Genomic DNA, 22,782 nt, shown 5'->3' with positions numbered 1-22,782 from the left:
AATACATGTCAGGGAGAGAGGGATTTTGCCCCCTGCTGTGATCACATGTCCCCAATAGATTCACTCTTGTACATACTGCAGTTTTGACAAACTAACCGTGACCCTTATCAGCGAGGTGCTTCAGGAGCATCACAGTGTCAGGTTCTGCAGGCCTCCTCTGAGGAGCCACACAAACCATAAGTTGTCAGACCGTCAAAGTGTAGACCCCGCGGATGGGTCCAGACTCCTGGGTTCTTGACTAGCTCACTGTGAAACCCCTGGAGATTCGCATGATTCTCTGATCTGATCAGATTTATCGGATGCCTCAATCGGAAACGAAAAAACCTCGCATTGGTCAACTTGACCACAGAATAAAAAAGACAGAAAATTGTCGCGGCGGGCGGTATTTGAGTCAAAATAGTGTGGGGGTTTGCAACCTGTGGGGCACACGGTTTGTGACAGACAGCCTGCAAACTCCGCACAACCGCAATTCCGTAGGTGCACCTCTTAAAGTTGTGGATTGGTGTCTAGACTGTGTGATCTCACTTCTTTATAGGCCTTTTTAAAATAAAACTGTACCGGTACCAAACCTGTGCCCTGTCATTGGCGACCCAGCATTGTGCCCAAATCCTGCCAGCCTTTGGTGTGTTTCCTCTCCAAGAGAGATACGCAGCATACTTCCCCTTGAATAACTTGCCTTGAGAATCAGATGGAGAGAGAGACAGAGGCAGCAGCACAATCCACAGACTAGTAAACATGTATTTACTGTATAGTTAATTTGCAGTTTGTGTGTCTGTACCATGTCATGAATTAGGATTTCTGTCATTAATTCCTGTGCTTTTTTTTTTTTTTTTTTTTCTAAACACCATTGGAACTAATAACTGACTCGGGCTGTACCTGGACATATTGTACTCAGTATAAATGAGTGCTTGAGTTTCCTGACCTTTATGACTATGCTAGGGGTACTCATATTCTACTACTTGCTCTGAACAGTGAATATGTTGCTCCAGAATGCCCTACTGTAGTAGTCCCCTAATTTGTGTGTGATTGTGCTTGTTGCATTTTCTTCTTATCTTGTAGATAATAGATACAGTAGCTTGCTGCACTAGCTTGTGCATGCCTTGTGTGTGCGTGTGCGTGTGCGTGTGCATGTGCATGTGCATGTGCATGTGCATGTGCATGTGCATGTGCATGTGCGTTGTGTTGTGTGTGTGAGGGGTACTTGCTCTGGGGTGGTGCAACCAGCATCTCTCCCTGGGGTCCGCTCCTCCACCTGGCCTCAATCGGAAAGCTGTGTTGTGCACCAGACTGTCCGGCAGCCCAACCTCCCTCAGCTGCATGGTGTTGGGCACAACATGCCAATGTTCACTCACTTCTTCAGGTATATCTACCCCATTGCCATCCCCCCCAGGTCCTTGGCTTCTTCTGCCACATCCGCACCCACTGCATCCTCGCTGGTTTTGCGGCTGAACTGTCCTTGTCCCATGTTCATGGCAGCGATTCATTTGAACATGGAGCACTTGAGTCCTTGTACGTTTTAGGGTGCATCTCATATAGTGGTCTTGCACCCATCACCTTGGCTTCAACGATACCGAACTGCGTACTCCCGATCGACATAGTCCACTGCAGCTCAAAACTCCTGAGCTCAAACGATCCGCCCAGTAACTTGGATTACAGGCGCACGCCACTGCACCTGGCTGCATCAGTCCACTGACTTCACTCTTAAAAACAAACACTGTCCACAGACGTTGTAGTAATCAGTGACTCGCCCTTCCGTGTCACGGGTCACCATGGCAACTTTGCCAATGTCTCTTCTGGGCGGGAATGCGGCCTCACACTTTGCAATGAGTTGACTGTCACCTTGCATATTTCCATCCTGGAGGGACGGCATTCTTTTAACTGTATTTTGTGCAGCCACATAGACGTGCGGCTGTCGATATCCTCTGCTGCTTCGGCAATGTCTTGTAGGGCCCACGGACGGTAGACCAGAACGATCCTGACGGTTGCTGTGGGTTGGTGCCGGTGGTGCGTATGCTGGGAGAGCCATTGGGAGGAGCGGAATCCAGGTCGAGGTCCACCCAGTACGCTCAAACAAAATGATAGAGAAAAATAAAATTAAACGAAAATAATAGACGTGTGTTAGTTGCTGTTCTCTATCTCCCTTTCTCTTTCTTACTGTTATTTTCCAAAAGGCAACCAATAATTGGAGCCAAATAGTACTCAGTAAAATAACTGCAATATGGTGATGTAAAATAAAAAATCGTAGACTGAAACAAATAAAACAAACCAAAAACAAGGTGATGATTCATTCATTGAATTCATATCTTATACTTTTACTGGATTGTCATGCATGCTGCTTCTCCTCTGTGATCTTCTTCTCTACAAGTTTTCCCCCAATAAATTTGAGTTATTAGGAATTTGAGTTAAAAGGAATTGCCCCCGCTGGGAACCCCGCGATTCCCACCGTCTCTCAATTTGACCATGACTTTCTGGACATAATCTGACTATGTCCTCGCAAAAAGGCGGCAGTTGTTTGGGCACTGCTGCATCCCTGGCACACTCCCTTCTATAACTCTGGTAATTACCCATTACTCTAGATATTTGGAATTACACCTCACCGAACAACCGATTACTCTATTTGTTCAGAATTATAGCTCCCCAAACAACAGATTGCTCTAGTTATTTGGAATTATATCTCACTGAACAATTACAGCTCTAGTTATTTGGAATTACAGTTCACCAAAAAAGTATAACTCTAGTTATTTGGAATTATAGCTCACCGAACAACCGATTACTCAAGTTTATTTGGAATTATAGCTCACCTAAACAACCAAGACGCGTCCGTCAGTGACCTAGTATAAGACTTCCCTGTCTGTAACTATAAACATAGACATTGAGACAGTGATCCGACTAGTCACGAGTTTGCATGCATAACCTCTGATCATGATCAACAACCTATAAATATACAGTATGCATACATATACATATACATATACATATACATATACATATACATATACATATACATATACAGTATACGGCACTATTACTCTTCTAAAAGACTACTTCATCTGTTGTACAAATCAGTCTCTCACCGCGTGGTTCATCATCCTCAACCCTGGATTGGATCAGCAGCCCTTGCTCCTAACCGGACAGCTTCTCACCCGCAGGGAGGTAACATCCGGCAGGAGCACCAGGCTGCGCGTCCAATCCCATCCTCGTCGCCAATTGTTGTGGAAATTGAACATTTCCTCGGTGAGAGAATGAAGAGTTAGACACTGATATGTCTATAACAGATTTATTCAATACAACAGATGACAATAATACTAATATGACAATGATTCCTATGTAATATAATAATGAGAAGAGTAAAGGATAGAAAGAAGAGGAGAAAGGAAAAAGAGAGATGAAAGAAGGAAAGGTGGACAGGGTCCAGTTGTCTCGAAAGGCAACGGGAGTCTGACCCCGATCTGGATGTTGAGGCAGCTTAAATACAGATACTGCAAGGATACATACACATTGTTAAGATAATTCTGAGGACTGACATTCCTTCTGTCTGACCAAAAGATGTACTCTCTCAACACTTGAGTATGTAAGGTCACTTCTGCCTGACTATGAAATGTGCTGCTCGACGCTCTTTGACTGAGAGCGGCGACACTATCCCTGACCAACTATTGCATGTGTTCAATTCTTATCGACTGAGCATGGAAGGCCCTCTGCTCTATGCCGAGGCCGTAGTGTGTAGTCACTACCCTAGCCAGAATACTGACGCCTGATATAAGAAACATTCTCCTTGCGTTCATAACACCTTAACCTGTCGTCTTGCTGTCTGGGTCTGCCGCTTGCCTACAGGGAAATAGTTAGTGTACTTGACCTTGCTGTATGAGCCTGCTGCTGCATAACTACGTGTACACAGTACACTGAGGCCTAAACTCATAAGACATATTATCATACTCATTTACTTCCCTTGCTTACATATTACATTCATAACATCAGCATACAGTCATATATTAATATAACCGAAGTAAGATGAATATTAAATATATAATCTATATCAATAATCGATAACTCAATAATCAATAGATCAATAGCCTGAAAGGGAATATAAATTGTATTTCCATAACAGGGACTGCCCATAAGTCCAGAATTTCATTAGTCCTACATCTCTCATTAGTTTGAAGTTAGAGTTAGGTTTTAGGGTTAGGTTTAGGCATAGTTTTACTGAGGTTAGGGTTAAGCTGGCCGCACACTAACCGATAATCGGGCTATTTAATTACCCCCCCGACAATCTGGCTGCCTCCGACTGAAACGTGCCCGACTATCGGGCATAAATGTCTTCTAGCGTGAGGTCTCACGGATTCAATCTGAGCACCGCTGAGTGGCTCGGAGGGCGATCGGGACCAGCCCGACTCTTTTCAAACATGTTTGATATTTTTCTGGGATCCCTCGTCTGGAACAGCAGCGAGTGACCAAGAGAAAGACAGCTGCTGATCGACAGATCTCTCTCTCTCTCTTTTTCTCTCTCTCCATCTCTCCCTCCTCCCTCTCTCTCTCACACACACATGTACAGGCGCGCGCACGCAGCCACGCACACACTTTTCATACCGTCCACATCCATCCGCCCAGGTTGACGTAACGTTGTATCATGATTGCTTGCGATGGGAATTAAAACTCAATACAGGTTTGTTTTATATCAGCAGAAATAGTCACTACCAGCATGGGAACAGCCAACAGCGCACGGGTGCCTGACGCGTTATTGGAAATGACATCCGACTGACTCGCTATGTTGCTCTTGCAAGTACACGCCCACTGCCTGATCTACAAACCCTACAACGTAGGGGACACAGTTTGATCTTGGAAATCTACTGTTCCGTGTGCCACACAGTCATACGACTAATCATACATCAGGCACCGTGAGAAGCAGACAGCACGCAGACTAGTTTAGCAGCGGAGAGAGAGGGTATTAAAGTCAGAGAGAGCAGAGGCATGGATGGAAACGTGTCAAAATGGGACACAAATTCCTTATTGAAGCGTTTTTTTCCTCCATTGCGCGAAGCGATGCGATGGTGTGTTGTGTGGATAACACGTTAATGTGTTTGTGTGTGCGTGTGTGTGCGTGCGTGCGTGTGTTGCAAGGCGAAGCTCTCAGAACAGCCCCGTGACATTTGTATTCATTATATTATGTATTATTAATTGCATTGTTCAGGCCCGACTCAATCTGAATAGAATCCTGTAGCGTGCGGAGCGCCCGACTGTTCAAAACGGCAAGTGTGAGCCCATTTAGATTTTCTGGTCAGAGAATCAGAAAAAATGATCCTGTAGTGTTTAATTCTACCCGATTCAGTCGGGCCCGATTATCGTGTAGTGTATGGCCAGCTTTAGGCCTGGGAAGATGCTTCCAGGCGACTGACCAGTGACATTTGTTGCAATGTCTATGTGCTGTGGTTCTCCACATTGGTAGCAGCCAGGCCTTTCTTCTGTCTATCCAGTATCTCTTGTGACTGCCGGCTAGAGACTGGAGAGTGATACACCTGCTGTAATGTCTCTCTTCACTGTCCCGATCATCAACCCCACACTTGGCTAGTCTGATGTAGTCAGGTCAGTCAAAACAAGGATGGTAACATTCTGCTTCCTTGAGGGCATTGGGGCAACGGAGCATGGACATGCTCTCTAAAACGGCTAGGGAGGAGTCCTTGAACAAAGGCTTGTGTCACTAATCCCTTGTGGACATTATACAAATTGTGATAACTGCATTGGATTAGTCCATGCAGCTTGATGGCATATGCTCCTATGCTCTACTTCTCTCCTCCATCTACTGGACCATCTCAATCCTCAAAGGCAGTCTGGCCAACTCTAGTCTGAGGTAAATGGTGCATTTATATAGCGCTTTTATCCAAAGCGCTTTACAGAGATTGTGCATTACATTCACCCATTGAGCAATTAGGGGTTCAGAGTCTTGCCCAAGGAACCTTCGACATTAACTCAGGGGGAGCCCGGATTCGAACTGGGAACCCTTCGGGAACCCTTCGTGCTCTAATAACGGTTTCTCTACCCCTGAACTATGCCGCCCCATGGCATGTCACGGCAAGGTGGGCAGATGTTTCATTCTCAGGCAGGCCAGCCATTGAGTTGATCCCCTATTTCAACCTGGAGGCAAGAGATGCTGATTGGCCCATTATAGCAAGTTAACATGGCACCTCATCTAGGTGGTGCGCTACCAGTGGGATTCCCAATGCAGAGTCATTGCTCCCTGTATCCCACTCAGACTGCACTCATTGGCTGCACTGGCCTTCTGGCCAGTTGGAAAGGGTGGCACCTTCTGAGATATAAACTGGTAGGCTCACCCTCTGCTCACTGGCATCCAGCTCTCTCTCCCTGCCTCTTCCCAGAGAATCCTTTACAAGACATTTCAGCTCTGATTCAGATTGATATGTGTTTTGTGTTAAAAACCCCAAATGAATTTCAGTTCAAAAGTTATGTTTTCACTCTACTGGATGGCGGCCATCTTGAATTACGGGGCCAAAACTATGTCTTACGATTAAAACGGCGTCAGATTTGGAATCATTGTGGTTGACTTGTATGAAAACGTGTCTAGAGATGGCACCGGGCGCCATTATGAATATGGCCCTCTAGCAAAAGATGCCGGGATCTTTGCGAGGGACCTAAATCTTCCATAGGGTGCACTCACACTGGAACGCACTAAGTTGAGTGAGAGTTGTGTGGGGGAGGCGGGGGGCAGAGACAGCACAATGCATTCCGGATGGAAGTCTAGTGGTTTGAAGTCTAGTGCGTGTTGTGTGCTTGTTGGATGGTGCTCTGTGCAACCACAGGACTCTCACTAGACTTCAAACCACTAGACTTCCATCCGGAATGCATTGCGCTGTCTCTGCCCCCTGCCTCCCCCACACAACTCTCACTCAACTTAGTGCCTGTCTGTGTGTAGGAAGCCATAGAGGTCAAATCAGTCATCAAAACATTGTTGCCAGAGGGTGGTCACAGAACCTCCGTTTGTGACTCTACTATATGTGACGCCCGGAGGGTGGAATTGAACCACTCTGCCGCTAAGCAGCTACAGGTTTGAAGCCTGCACCGCGGACCACCGAGGATCATCCGGGCAATGAAAGGAGCTCGCGGCTGGGATATTTATAGGTCAGCTGGTGCCAATCACTTACGCTCATGGTTTATTTTTGGCAACGTCATCATTAACAACCAATGAGGGACCAGCATTCCTGGTGATGCCAGTGGACATCAGGCCAGTGATGAGCACACCTCGTGGTGCGCTCTGCTGGTGCACAGGTAGGCCATACTTGTGGCCTTCTTGTGCACGAAGCGTAAGTTGGCACCTCGACAGAGTGCAGTTCTAGTTCCCCCTTTTTTTTTGCCAATAAACAATTCAACAGTTTTTTTCTGCATTTCTTTTTGAGCGGTGCTAACTCTGCAAGCCACACCTTTATGATGTCACTGATCACATGACCCCACAATCCCCACAATCCTCCAATTCTAGGCAACACTTTTTTCTTATTTACTCTAAGTCAGTGTTTCTCAACCTGGGGGACCTTTGGTGTGCCCCTGAGAAGGGTCAAGTGTGCCCCTTGAAACTGCTTGAAAGCCAGTATTGTGTTTATCATTTTAAAAATGATTTAAAACGAGTGAAAACAGCCGATCTACAAGCACACAACGCCTCGCGGTGCGAGGCGTTGTATGATGAAGCAGGGCTTTACTTTGCGAAGAAACGTGCAAATTTGAAACTTGCCGACAGTGACAATATTTACACCCCCGTATTATGTTGGTGTGCCCAAAAAAAAATGAACCTTGGTTCGAAGTGAAGCGGTGAATTCTTATTCTATGTGTTCCAGAGCTATGAAATCTATAAGATGTACATTCTATCTTCTAGATCTATACTTTCTATGTGCTTTAGACAGACAAAGCCACACCTTGGAAGCGGCTTTCACCTCTTCAAAAAAGGTTGAGAAACACTGCTTTAAGGTACAGAATATTAATTAGTAGTCCTGGGGAAACTTTATGTATTCTAGATAAACTTTATGAATGGGTTTTCACCTTGAATCAATAGGCAGGTAAATAAATGCCTATATCCACTGCACTGGTATCGGCGAGTAGCCTATGCCAGTGCAGTCAAAAGTAAAAACATTTGGGAGTGGTGCTAGCTGGAGTATTGGTCGAGCTTCACATGACAGTTAGCTTGCAGAATATAGTCACGTCGGCAACCACACTTGCAATTCCCAATTGCATCTTTCTAGATACGTTCATTTTTGAAGCGGTGAAAAATGTGTGTCCCATGTCCATATATGGTCATTTCAGTCCAGAATGAACAGGTTTTATCAAAAACAAAATGTGTGTCCCATGTCCATATATGGTCATTTCAGTCCAGAATGAACAGGTTTTGTCTGTCCCGTACGTCCAGAATATGTGTGTAGTGTCCGTCCCGGTCTGATGATTGGATACTTTGAGGCTTCACATGACAATTCGGCCCTCCAGATAAAATCATTCATTCATTCAGAATACAAAGAATGTATAGTTCTTAACTCTAGAACACATAGAATAAAAGTTCACCGCTTCACTTCGAACCGAGGTTTGATTCTTTATATCTTTTTTTAAAAATGGGTGTTTTGGAGTTTTTTGGCAATTTTGTAAGAATTACTTAACGAATTGTTTATATTGCGCGCTCATCGAACATTCAATCCCAATCGATCTCATTATACCTCTAAACACTGCTGATGACACGGTAGACATGCGTCGCCCGGAGGGTGGAATTGAACCACTCTGCCGCTAAGCAGCTACAGGTTTGAAGGCTGCACCCCGGCCCACCGAGGATCATCCGGGCATTTACCAGAGCCTGCGGCCGGGATATTTATAGGTCAGCTAGTGCCAATGATATATAGTCATGGTTTATGTTTTATTGTTTTCAAAACATATCAATTCACTAATATACAACAGAAATATGACAGAAAATAAAGACATAGGACAAAATGAAAAGCCCCCATAAGTAGAATACATTGTCCTCAAATGAAAACAAAATCCTCCTAAATAAATATGCAACATACCTAGATTGCTATTGGCTATTTGAGAACAAGGAGGTGGGGTTTGACCAGAGTCAAATCCAATCCGGAATTGTGTTCCGTGTGTGGTAAAACAATCCAAAACGTATCCAATATAGGCTACGTATACAATCCAATACAACATGTCTAATCAGATTTACATTATCGTTAAATGAAATAAGTAAGTAAAATGGGCCGACTCAGATTTAAAGTAATCACAGCACTATCAATGTCAAAGAATATTATTTATTTCAAAATGTATAAATACTATATCCTTACCCCTCGCCCTCGACCGTCCCCAAGAGAGAGATCGCCTACTTATGCAGCCTTATGCCTTATGCCAGTGTGTGTGCCACTGTGCCAGTGCCAGTGGTCACCCTGTGCTGATGTTGGCACCTGTGCCGTAGCCTGGCTCCAGCCAATAGACCCGCCCACTCTCTGAGTGAACTGCATCTCTTGGTCTGGATGTGTCATATGACGCGTCTCTTGATACGGTATCTTGGCCTACCGACCAATGAAATCAATGCAATACGGAGGAGGGGTGCGTCTAACTTTTGAAAATCAACAGAAACAGTGGAGGGAGGGGTGGCTCACCAGCGTTCTTAATTGCCTCCTTTGATCTTCAGAAGAGCTGCAACTACAAGTGTCGATAGCTCGTTAGTGATTCTCTCTAATCAATGAAACATCAAAGACAATGACCTGTTTGGTGCATGTCATAGAGGGGAGGGGCAGGAGGGAATGTTTTGTGTGCAAAGGTCAAACGCAACCCCTCCCACCAGATCTCTTGTGATTGGGAATTTCACATTTTAAATCCCCTCCCCTTTTCAATCAAATAGAATGGAGACAACTTCAGACTCAAGCCCCAGCGTAGAGTCTGAACTAACCCCAGGAGATATTCCATAAACATTGTAACATGTGGCGTGTTTTGTTTTGTCCATTCCATCGGCAGGCTACTATCTGACCTGAGGCAGCGCCACAGATCACGTTCAAACCAAAGTCAACACAAACAAAGGGTCAAACTCGTTCTTCTGCTATATACCACCAAAATGTGGAACGCCCTACCGAAGGCCTTAGTGGTTCCCTAGCATCCTTTAAAATCGCCCTGAAAAACCACTTACAGGCGGCAGCCTTTCGCAACTGGCAAAACAAACCTAGCCCAGCCTTCCCTATATATTTTACTATATCTACTGCATAGTACTGTGTTCTATCCATCTGTCATTCAATGTTATATGAGATACTTCAATGGTTTCCTGTGTAAAAATAAGCCAAGTGCTTTCCTAGGATCTCCTTTTAGTTGACCTTGTACCAGTGAACTGTACCGTCATGACATACGGTGCCACCTCCAAAGTACTCAATAAACTACAATAGGTGCAAAATTCCGCAGCCCGCCTCCTCACCAAAACCCGGTCAAGAGACCACATCACCCCAGTTCTCCACGATATCCATTGGCTACCCATAAAATACAGGATTGATTTCAAAATACTGATCACCACTTACAAGGCCCTCAATAACCAGACTCCCAGCTATCTCTCAGACCTTGTCCAACGCCATGTTCCCTCCCGCAACCTCAGATCTGTAAATGAGAACCTTCTCAAGTTCACTCACAAGGCCAAGAAACGCACTTGGGGTGACAGGGCCTTCTCCGTTGCAGCCCCCACCCTCTGGAACCCACTCCCACCCCATATAAAAGAAGCCCCCACCCTTGCCGTGTTCAAAGCCTCCCTCAAAACCCACCTTTTCAGACTTGCTTTCCCTTCCTAACTTTTCTCCACCTGCCTTTCAGTTTTTATTTTTCTTCCCTGTGTGCCTGCCTGCTAATACATCTTTTTATCCTTTTAATCTTTGTCCTAATAAAGTTGATTTATTTTATTTTGTTTGTAAAGCGACTTTGAGTATCTTGAAAAGCGCTATATAAGTTCGATGTATTATTATGTATTATTATGAAACTGTACCTTTTTTCTATGCAAACTTCTAATAAAGTCTTCAATCAATCAATCAATCAATCAATCAATCAATCAATCAATCAATCAATCAATCAATCAAACTACTGTTCAGATTCTTTCTTTTCCACATTGTAGGCCTACAGTATCCAATACCAACAGCAGGGGGTAGCAATACGCCACCTTCAAACACAAAGAAAAACGTGTGTCTCTATTCTGCATCTAGCTTAAGGGCAAGACCCAAATTCAGAGTGAACATTTTAACACACATATTTGCTTAGACTGGGGGTCCCTGGAACAAAATATTATGAGATGGGGGTCCGCGGGTCATAACAAAGTTTGAGAAGCGCGGATTCTATAAATGTCTTATAGCCGCTTATACAGTTTTCTGAAGATGGGAAAATAAAATAAAATAAAATAAAATATTTTTTTTTGCTATAGGCCTATCAGTGGTTGTGGTTCTTAGACTTTGTCATGGACACCCAAAATGATACATAGCTTATTTGGCCGCAGACGCCCATCTCAAAAAATGTTTTCTTCCAGGGACCCCCAGAACGAAGCAAAGATTTTTTTTTTTCTGTTGTTAGCCTATGTAAAATACATGTTCTATCCGTCTATCTTTCAATGTTAGACGTTTATGTGATAGCCTACATAGTGGTTCCTGTGTAATTAAGCCGTAAAGCTTTCTAGGATCTCCTTTTAGTTGACCTTGTACCAGTGATTTGTGCTGTCATGAAACTGTACTTTTTTTCTATTGCAAACGGCTAATACATTCTTCAATCAATCAATCAATCAACCAATCAATCAATCAATCAATCAATCAATCAATCAATCAATCACTCTGAATTTGGGTCTTGCCCTAAGCTAGATGCAGAATAGACACACGCACATAAAACGTCGTGTCGTTACTGGCTGTGACTGTTTACCAAGTGTTCGTTTGCACACGTGCCATTGTTCGTTCGCAGTGCATTGTGGGTACTGTTGAACATTTGAGATTTTAACCCTAAAGTATCGACTTAGAGGTTTTTATTATAAATGTACACATTCAATATGTTGTGTAAAGAATCGTCATTTTAACCAATGGTCTTTAGTCTCACAGTGCCCAGTAGGCTATGGTAGCAACCGCTACTGTAGGTGACATTCACATGCATCATTACTCCTTTGAACCCGTTAAATAACTAAGACTATACTTTCAGGGATCATTTCTATAGTTTTTAACTTGAGAGATGAGTTTCTAAAGTGTTTGGTCTCGCTAACCATGATGATGAGTCGTGATATTCCCTTCTGAGCGCGAAGCGGACAGTGAATAATGATTCAGTTCATACGTTCACTGTCATTGATGACCGTTCTTTGCTTCCTCGTGGAGCTTTGAGGAAGGGAATATGTTCAGAGTGGTTCTCTACATACTGTAAAAATAAATAAACTTTGATGATAAACTTTGATGAGATAAGACGTAAAACTATTTAGCTGCAATAGATAAATGTAGGACTATAACATGAGTACAATCAAAACCGAATGTATAATTAATTGTTCAGTGATATTAACAGTAAACATCGTAATTTCAACGAATAGTACTGATTTTAGTAACATTTTATTTGGGCTTGTTTTTCCTCTAAATTGTGGTATGTGCGGGTTGTGTAGTTAATATTTAGTTGGTATATTATCCCCAAAAAACAGTTATTTTATTATCAGGACCCTGAGATTAGGGGACGGAAAATGCCTGTCCCCCTCTCTCTCGTCCGGGTTGAAACCCGACAACCCCCGTTCGGTCCTCTTGTTTAACGCAGTGGTTCTCAACCTTTTCAGGCCACGACCCCCCAAATAATCATATTTTAACTGGGGACAACCCCCCCCCCCCCCACCCTGACGAGCTCTAAGAGTTGAGGTTTACATTTTGTATAACATGTTTCTATTGTGAAAATAGCAGATCTACATGCTCACAACGCCTCGTGTTGCGAGGCGTTGTGAGCATGTATAGCTGCTATTTTCACAATTTCAACATTTAATATTTGACAATTTGACCAATTTATAATTTGCCATTTTAGATGTAGCCTATTAAAAAGTCCTTAAATTGTCATATAGAAATGTGCAGATATACACCCTCTATAGACTTAAATTTCATGTTGGTTTGTTCACTGTTGAGTGAGAAAACAATGTTTCACATTGAGTTGATCATCTGGGGACCCCCCAAAATAATTTGGGGACCCCTCTGGGGGTCCCGACCCACAGGTTGAGAACCACTGGTTTAACGGACAGACAGTACAGTACAATAGAGATGAGATTTATGGCTATTTGAAGTGAGCCGGATCTCTGGGATCCGTTCTTCAACGGTTTATTTCTGACATACATACATAGGCCTACCTGCCATTTGAAAATAGCCGATCTACAAGCTCACAATGCGTTGCGACGCATTTTTCTTTTGAAAATAGCCGAACATTCATTTGAAAATAGCCGATCTACAAGCTCACAATGCGTCGCGACGCATTTTTCTTTGGAAAACCTGTGAAACAGGACATTCTGCATACAATCTACGTTCTAATATTCGCACTTTAAGTAGCCTACATTTTGATACCAACACTTTTTTACTTTTACTCAAGTACATTAATATTCCAAACTTCTACTTGATTGCAGTATTGATATTTGTACTAAGTTGAGTACTTTTCCCACCACGGAACGTCTCCTTATAGTGTGAACCGAATCCTACCGTTCATTTCAAAGAGCCGTTCAAAATACTCGATTCGTTCGCGAACGTCCCACCTCTAACAGACAGTCAGACACAGCAGAACAGAGAAAGAACGTGAAACAGAGAAGCGTTGCTATCTTATAATATATGTTTGCAGTGTCGCCTACAAAGTCAGAGATTGTCTTTGCTCGACAGTTGTGAAAACTAGGAGGGAAGAATCTCCACGAGAAGAGCAATGACTGTGTTGTTCTGTGGGCTAATGCTAACGCTAATGCTAAAGCTAGCTAACTAGCTTCAAGTCTAGAGCTTCCATTCCGAGCTAACAGAGGTTTTCTAGCATGAGTTGAACTGAACCCAGTTGTTGGACGTTTTGAGGGACATTGAGCTGTTCTCAAGTTGAAGACACAAAGAGGACTTCAACCCAGAGAGAGCTTTGGGCAACCAGGGCTTCACTGAGTTGATACAAGTGAGTGAAATACCATGTTTACCTGCTGTTAAATGAGAATACAGTGAAATAAATACAATTAAACTGCTGTTAAATGAGATTACAGTGAAATAAATACAATTTTCCTGCTGCTAAATTAGAATACAGTGAAATAAATACCACTAAACTGCTTCTAAATGAGATTACAAATTAAACTGCTGTTAAATGAGATTACAGTGAAATAAATACAATTTTCCTGCTGCTAAATTAGAATACAGTGAAATAAATACCACTAAACTGCTTCTAAATGAGATTACAGTGAAATAAATATCATTAGCCTGCTGTTAAATGAGATTACAGTGAAATAAATACCATTAGCCTGCTGTTAAATGAGATTACAGTGAAATAAATACTATTAAACTGCTGTTAAATGAGATTACAGTGAAATAAATAGTATTAAACTGCTGTTAAATGAGAATACAGTGAACTAAATACCATTAAACTGCTGTTAAATGAGAATACAGTGAAATAAATACCATGTTAACCTGCTGTTAAATGAGAATACAGTGAAATAAATACCATTAAACTGCTGTTAAATGAGATACAGTGAAAAAAAAGTAAGTACTAGGAGCAGTGAGCAGCCATTACTTATAGGCCTGCTGACACACCCAAAATTATAATAGTATGATAGAGTAGGTCACGTGATCTGAAACAGTCTGAAACTCTTGTCACAGTGTAATCTGCCCCTCGCTCCCCAACAACAGATTACCAGTATAGTAAGTAGTCTCAAGTACAGTCAATTAATTTGATTGGCGTATAATTGCGCATTCTCAAAATGACTTCATAAACATATTAACTTACATTTTAAGATGACTTTTTTTTAAAGTGACAGTACCCCTTTAGATGACAGCCCTACTTTAAGTAATACATGTCAGTACTTTTTTCCAGTCTTGATACATTTTCCTTGTATAATCTTAACCTAGTCCTTGCCCGTTCGAAGATATGTGCTCCAAACAATGAGCCGTTTGGGTTATGGGGTGTGCAGACTATATGAAGGATTGAATGAACTACAGTATGTGGAGTTTGGGTTATGGAGTGTGCACACTGCACACTGCACAGTACATTTGAAGGATTGAATGCAGGAGTCTCAGAAGTAATGTTGGAGAACCCAGATGTATCATCTCCAAATGTGGGCACTGTTTAGTGTCAGTGATGTCAGACAGACATTCGGTCGGGCTTTGCACACAGGACCATTGTTTTTTTTTTTTTTGCTGCACGATTAAAACACATTAAATTTGGTGTGCAATGCTGTGCGGAAACCACGCTGCGGATCCAAAAAGGAGTCATCAAGGAGTGATGAGTTTTTACCGCATGCGACAAGATGCACAAATCAAACTGGGTTCGATCGAGGAAAAAACGCACTGCCGCAGCCACCTGCCACATGGCAAATTCGGAGCTGGTGTGCATGATGAGGTCATAGAGAAACAGTGTTTTCTTTAAAGAAATTAAATCGTCCGTTTTTTCTGTGCGAAAAACGCGTCTGTGTGCAAAGCCCTTAAGCGTGATTTATGGCCAAGTTTTATTGAGCAGACGTCTTAACATCATCCTGGCCGTCGGCATCCAGTAATGCCAAAGTACAGGAACCGGTGTGGTGCTCTGCACTGCTCTGCTCTCTTTGCATGGTATCAACTCCCCCCACAAGTGCATATCTCCTTGTATGGGCCTAATAGGGTTAGGGTCAGTGCATAGTAATGGTAGCCTGGCGAGCCATCCCTCATACTGCATTCACTCATTCCTCCTTCCCAAAATATGAGGTCTGGACTTCAGCAGATAGCCACCGAGTATGAGAAGTTGGCCCCTTTCTGATCGGGGGCCAATCAGTGACTGTGTTTAAACTGCTGTCCGTACAACAAACGAAAAGCTTCTCCTGATTGGTCCATGTGTAGAGGGTGACGTAGATGCTTGCTGCAGCATTTTCAAAACAACATGGCTGCCCTTGATGTGACAATTGTAACAGTTAACACTGAAACAATAAAACAAGCAATACGTTATTTCAGAGTTGGAATCAATTACAACAATTAAACAGGAATAGGAATATGCAGAGTTCATCGGACGAAAATACGTGTTTGTTTGCTGTTCTTCCGACTGGCTGAGAGATGTCTTGCTACGCTGATTGGTTAGAGGAGTCTGTCTGTCAAGGCAAGTACTCCTGCCCACTTTTCAAGCTGCCTATAGGCCAAAGTCCAGACTTATGTTGTGGGAAGGAACGAGTGAGTGAATGCACAGTATGAGGCTGGCTGGCCAGGCTATAGTAAAGGTACAATGAATAGGGTTAGGGTGAGTGCATGGTGAAGGTAAAATGCAGAGTCTCACACAATCGACGCTGGCTCTGAACGTATTTAGCTGGTGTTGCATCACTGCAGCGAATAGCTCACTTGCTGTAAAAATCTCCAGTTGAGGACTAGTGAGCGCACAGAATGACCAGAGTGACGTTTACGGTGTTGTTATATCCGGAGGAGGGATGGTGCGGTCCGCCATGGCATGTTGTCTGGGCACGGATCCCAACTTGGAAGGGAAGAAGGTTTTGCTGCTGGACGCAGGCAACAAGACAGTGATGGACGACGTTCCTGAAGACTACCGCGCCAGAGTTGGTTCCATCAGCCATCATCCCTCTGCCGCCCTCCTCAGTGACGTCGGAGCGTGGGATCACATCACAGACCTAAAAGCGTAGCCCTATCGGAGGATGCAGGTTTGGGACGCCTGCTTCGATGCCCCGATTACGTTTGACAAGGACAATGTGTGGGGCGAGATGGCATACATCGTGGAGAACAACGTCATTGTGGCTGCGCTCACGAAACGGCTGGACAGTCTTCTCTCTGATAACGTGAGCGTCAAGTACGGCTCAGAGGTGGTGAAGTGCGCTTGGCCAACAACGTCCTGCCAGGAGGCCGACTCCATCCCTTGGGTCCGGTTGACGCTGGCCGGCGGAGAAACCTTTCAAGCCAAGCTTCTCCTCGGCGCCGATGGACCCAGCTCGACGGTGATACGAGAGTCTGGGATTCCCACCGTGTAGTGGGATTATGGCCAATCCGCGGTGGTGGCTCTGCTACACCTATCGAAGCCCACAGAGAACAACGTGGCGTGGCAGAGGCTCCTCCCGAGCCGTAGCAGCGATATCGCTGTCGGACACACGGAGCTCTCTGGTGTGGTCCACCAGCCGCCGACGTGCAAAAGAACTGCTGCGACTGGACGAAGAGAGCTTCGAGGATGCCGTCAACTCCTCCTTCTCGAGTTTATTTGTTAGGATCCCCATTAGCTGTGCCCTAAAGCACAGCTAGTCTTCCTGGGGTCCTCATATAAAAGCAGTACATACATTTTAAAACATACATTTGAAACATACATACATTTAATCAATCATGCAAAATACATGTATAAACATATATAAAACGAATTAAAAAGCATTAAGCGTTCCTCCAATACATCCTAAAACAGATATTTTCTCAGGTGTTTCTTTATAGTCTTTTTGAACAGTGATTTCTGTGTCAGTTTGGTCATTGGCAGTGGCAAAGTATTCCAAGTTTCCATTTCTCTGTATTCTACTGTACGCTTCAAATAGTTTGTGTCTGGTTTGGGAAGTGAAAACCGGCCTTGTGTTGCCTGTCTAGTGGCATATGTATATGACTCCAAATTGTTTTTTAGCCGACTGTACCTAAATAATGGTGATTTGGATTGTAAGACCTTCCATGTTGAGAATATTATTGCAGCAGTAATTTTGTCTTCAACTTTTAGCCATTGTAAATCGAAATGGTAAATCGCATTGGCCAAAAGAGTCAGGTCGCGTTCCCCCTGGACCATGGGACATGCTTCCATGCTTTCATGAGTACATAAGGCTTCAGATCATTCGACTACAAATGCATCATACTCTAAGCCCAGCAGCACACGCACCTTACATGGGCATGCTGATGCATTCAAGGTTCATATGTTAGAGAGTTTAGCTTCATGTTATTCTCCACTAGGTTTCCAGTGATTAAAGTCCTCATTCACTTCATTTCAGAGCAGCGTGTGGAGTCCAGACTGCAGGTGAAGATGGACTCTCCAGACTCAGCCAAGGACATCTCTATCAAACAGGAGGAACCTGAAGACATCTCTATTAAACAGGAGGAACCTGAAGACCACCCACATCTCAGTATGTATTTTCACTGATGATCTTGTCAAAACATATCATGACAATGACAAGAGCCGGTTATTATAAGACCACAATGGAAACAAGTCCCCAGGACCTTTTGTGTTATCCATTAGGCCTACATGTTTTACTGTACCTCTGTGTTATTATCATGTTATGACTAAAACGTATTAATCAATCAATATGCAATAGTCATCACTAAATATGCAATACAAAAGCAACACTGCACCACATTCCCTTAGGCCATAGCAAGTAGAACAGGGTTGGTGTCACACAGCTCAAGGAGAGGACAAAGAGGATGGGGAAGGAGAGCGAAGCCTCGTTATTTATGTTATAAACACTACATTTAATGTTTCTAAAACATTATTTATGTTATAAACACTACATTTAATGTTTCTAAAACATTATTTATGTTATAAACACTACATTTAATGTTTCTAAAACATTATGTTATAAACACTAACATTATTTATGTTATAAACACTACATTCAATGTTTCTAAAAACTTATTTATGTTATAAACACTACATTCAATGTTTCTAAAACATTATTTATGTTATAAACACTACATTTAATGTTTCTAAAACATTATGTTATAAACACTACATTCAATGTTTCTAAAACATTATGTTATAAACACTAACATTATTTATGTTATAAACACTACATTCAATGTTTCTAAAACATTATTTATGTTATAAACACTGCATTCAATGTTTCTAAAACATTTATGTTATAAACACTACATTTAATGTTTCTAAAACATTATGTTATAAACACTACATTCAATGTTTCTAAAACATTATGTTATAAACACTAACATTATTTATGTTATAAACACTACATTCAATGTTTCTAAAACATTATTTATGTTATAAACACTACATTCAATGTTTCTAAAACATTATTTATGTTATAAACACTACATTTAATGTTTATAAAACATTATTTATGTTATAAACACTACATTTAATGTTTCTAAAACATTATGTTATAAACACTAACATTATTTATGTTATAAACACTACATTTAATGTTTCTAAAACATTATGTTATAAACACTAACATTATTTATGTTATAAACACTACATTTAATGTTTCTAAAACATTATGTTATAAACACTAACATTATTTATGTTATAAACCCTACATTTAATGTTTCTAAAACATTATTTATGTTATAAACACTAACATTATTTATGTTATAAACACTACATTCAATGTTTCTAAAACATTATTTATGTTATAAACACTACATTTAATGTTTCTAAAACATTATGTTATAAACACTAACATTATTTATGTTATAAACCCTACATTTAATGTTTCTAAAACATTATTTATGTTATAAACACTAACATTATTTATGTTATAAACACTACATTCAATGTTTCTAAAACATTATGTTATAAACACTAACATTATTTATGTTACTAGAAGCTGGGCCGCCCTCTAGTCGGCGACCTGGCCAACTCGGAACAATGTAAATAGGGAATGAATGCCCCGCCCTTTAATGCAAACCCCATTATACCTGTTTTCATAGGACCCGTTTTGACCATCTGTCTGCCTGTGTCCATTTATGCCCATATATGGAGATATCTGTATCTGTCTGTCTGTCTGTCGGCGTCCATTTTATGTCCATATATGGAGATCACTGCAGTTATAGTTCCGGGTCCATTTTATGCCCATATATGGAGATATCTGTCTATCTGCGTCCATTTTATGCCCATATATGGAGTATCTGTCTGTGCCTCCAACTGTGTTGCAGACACAGTGCCGGTTCCCCCTTTAATGCAAACCTCATTATACCTGTTGTCATAGGACCCGTTTTGAACATCTGTTTGCCTGTGTCCATTTATGCCCATATATGGAGATATCTGTATCTGTCTGTCTGCGTCCATTTTATGCCCATATATGGAGATCTTTGACCATCTGTTTGCCTCTGTCCATTTATGTCCATATATGGAGATATCTGTATCTGTCTGTCTGCAATCCATTTTATGCCCATATATGGGGGCATTCATTTTATGCCCATATATGGAGAACGCGCGTGCCCGTGGGACGAACACCCATATATGGAGATCTTTGACCATCTGTTTATGCCCATATATGGGGGCATTCATTTTCTCCCCATATATGCCCATATATGGAGAACGCGCGTGCCCGTGGGACGAACGCCCATATATGGAGAACGCGCGTGCCCGTGGGACGAACGGTTCTCGAGATACGCGGATTACATATACATACACACTCACAGAGATTTTTTGTTGACTCATGTGGCGTACGTGATGTCAGAGCCTTTTATGAAGTGATGTCACAATGAGTCAGAGCTTTCGCCGATTTCCTCCGGAACAGCCTGATGTCAACAATCAACCCCGCATAAGGAGATTCCGAACGTTTCGCGCCGGTTTGGGAAAACCGCGCGTCGGGTCGGGTCGAGACCCGGCACTGCACTCCGTGCCGCGGCGGGGAACGCGCGTGCCGAATCTGAAGCCGGTGGGACGAACGGTTCTCGAGATACGCGGATTACAAACACACACACACGCACGCAGAGACTTCTCGCATTTATAGATAGATAAACCCTACATTTAATGTTTCTAAAACATTATTTATGTTATAAACACTAACATTATTTATGTTATAAACACTACATTCAATGTTTCTAAAACATTATTTATGTTATAAACACTACATTTAATGTTTCTAAAACATTATTTATGTAATAAACACTACATTCAATGTTTCTAAAACATTATTTATGTTATAAACACTAACATTATTTATGTTATAAACACTACATTCACTGTTTCTAAAACATTATTTATGTTATAAACACTAAATTTAATGTTTCTAAAACATTATTTATGTTAAAAACACGACATTTAATGTAACTAAAACATTTGAGGTGAGAAGTAGACAATGCAGTAACATACCCCAACATGAGTAATGACATACTGTGTGCGTGTCGTGTGGCACAAAAAAATCTAATTAAATATTTATATCTGGTAATATAATACATTGATTCTGGTTTCCAGACCCACCTGTACTTAGTAAGTGTTTGGTCAGTCTCAGTAGATTACAGTGTTGGGCAGTAACGAATTACTAATAATATATTACTGTAATATTATGACTTTACCCAGTAACGAGTAGTACAGTATTACCAAAAACGGTGATATATAACGCATTACTTCGGCAAAAAAAACAAGTTGTTACTCGTTACCAGAGCCATTCTACTCAAGAGTAACAGCACGTTGCCACATTCAGAAATAGAACAGATCTACAAGCTACCAACATATATGAACAGAGATGCAATGTAGCTTGTAGATCTGTCATTTTTAGAATGTGCGCAGCCTGCACACAGTTATGACGTAGCTTATGAGACCAATGAGCGCTGGCTCGAGGGCCGTCACAATCACAGAGGACAGAGCACTACAGTCTCGTCCACATGAGTGGATGGCTGGGACATTTACATTTAAAAAGCAATCAGGAGCGTGAGCGTGGACAAAAGTACGGCTTCTGCAAATTATGCTATAAAGCATTTGCATTTCACCTCAGCACATCAAGCCTTAAAGGGCCTACACCATGCTTTTAAAACTATATTTGTATAAATATATGCTCAAAATTGAGTCTTAGACAGGTTTTAACCCTCAACAAACACTCTGACCATTCTTTTTGTTTGTTCTAGCTCTACTATAATGAGGCTCTCCAGCTGCAATACCAAAACGGCCTCTGTTTGCTCAGGGGCGCATCTAGTGGGGTTTTTCCAGAAAAAAAATATGTTTTTTGAAAAAAAATACGTTTTTTGAAAAACAAAGTTTTTTGAAAAAAAAAAAAGGTTTTTGAAAAAAAGTTTTAGTTTTTTGAAAAAAAAAAGTTTTTTGAAAAAAAAAAATTGGAAAAACATTTTTTTTGAAAAATAAAAAAGACCCAAAATTTTGCCTTGGGGAACGCCTTTGGAGATGTGAAGAAACTGACAGATAATTCTCAAACCATTTACACACAATAGGATTAAAACCAATATAAGATAATCTTTGTAAAAGTAATATGTGATCCACTGTATCAAAAGCCTTAGATAAATCAATAAAAAGTGTGGCACAACACAGATTGTTATCCAGGGCAGAGATAATATTATTTAAAACTAACAAGGTAGCAGATACTGTACTGTGCTTGGCCCGGAAACCAGACTGACGAGGACTTAAAACAGAGTAACTATTTAAAAATACTTAAGCTGGTTATGTACAAGTGATTCAAGTAATCTAAAATAATTACTTTTTTCAAGGATTAATAAGTAATGAGTAATGATTACTCTCCTAAGTAATATTTCCCAACACTGGTAGATAATAGCTATTGACATGGATGATGGAGAAAAAATAACTTTCTACCACTTTTTCGAGTCACGTGTTCAAATACTGGATTCTGATTGGCTAAATTCCGGAGGTTATGAGAGGACCACTGCCGCAAAGTTGTGTGTCCGAGATCAATGCGCCTCAGTGTACATCCGGGGACTTTCCCCCAAC

The 22,782-nt window shown here is 41.7% G+C and overlaps 1 protein-coding gene and 1 pseudogene across 2 annotated transcripts in view; both read left to right on the top strand.

The window, feature by feature from the left end:
- Positions 1–22,782, top strand: part of LOC308305102 (U2 snRNP-associated SURP motif-containing protein) — a 269,713-nt gene that overhangs the window by 157,035 nt on the left and 89,896 nt on the right. The window lies entirely within an intron of this gene.
- Positions 7,215–17,420, top strand: LOC308304956 (ubiquinone biosynthesis monooxygenase COQ6, mitochondrial-like; annotated as a pseudogene). Its single transcript has 2 exons — positions 7,215–7,275; positions 16,548–17,420. The product of its transcript is annotated as a ubiquinone biosynthesis monooxygenase COQ6, mitochondrial-like (transcript).

The sequence above is a fragment of the Nannobrachium achirus genome (genome assembly GCF_963921795.1).
Source record: "Nannobrachium achirus genome assembly, chromosome: 19".
Taxonomy (NCBI): domain Eukaryota; kingdom Metazoa; phylum Chordata; class Actinopteri; order Myctophiformes; family Myctophidae; genus Nannobrachium; species Nannobrachium achirus.
The sequence above is the reverse complement of the archived record's forward strand: the minus strand, read 5'-3'. Positions and strand labels throughout refer to the sequence as shown.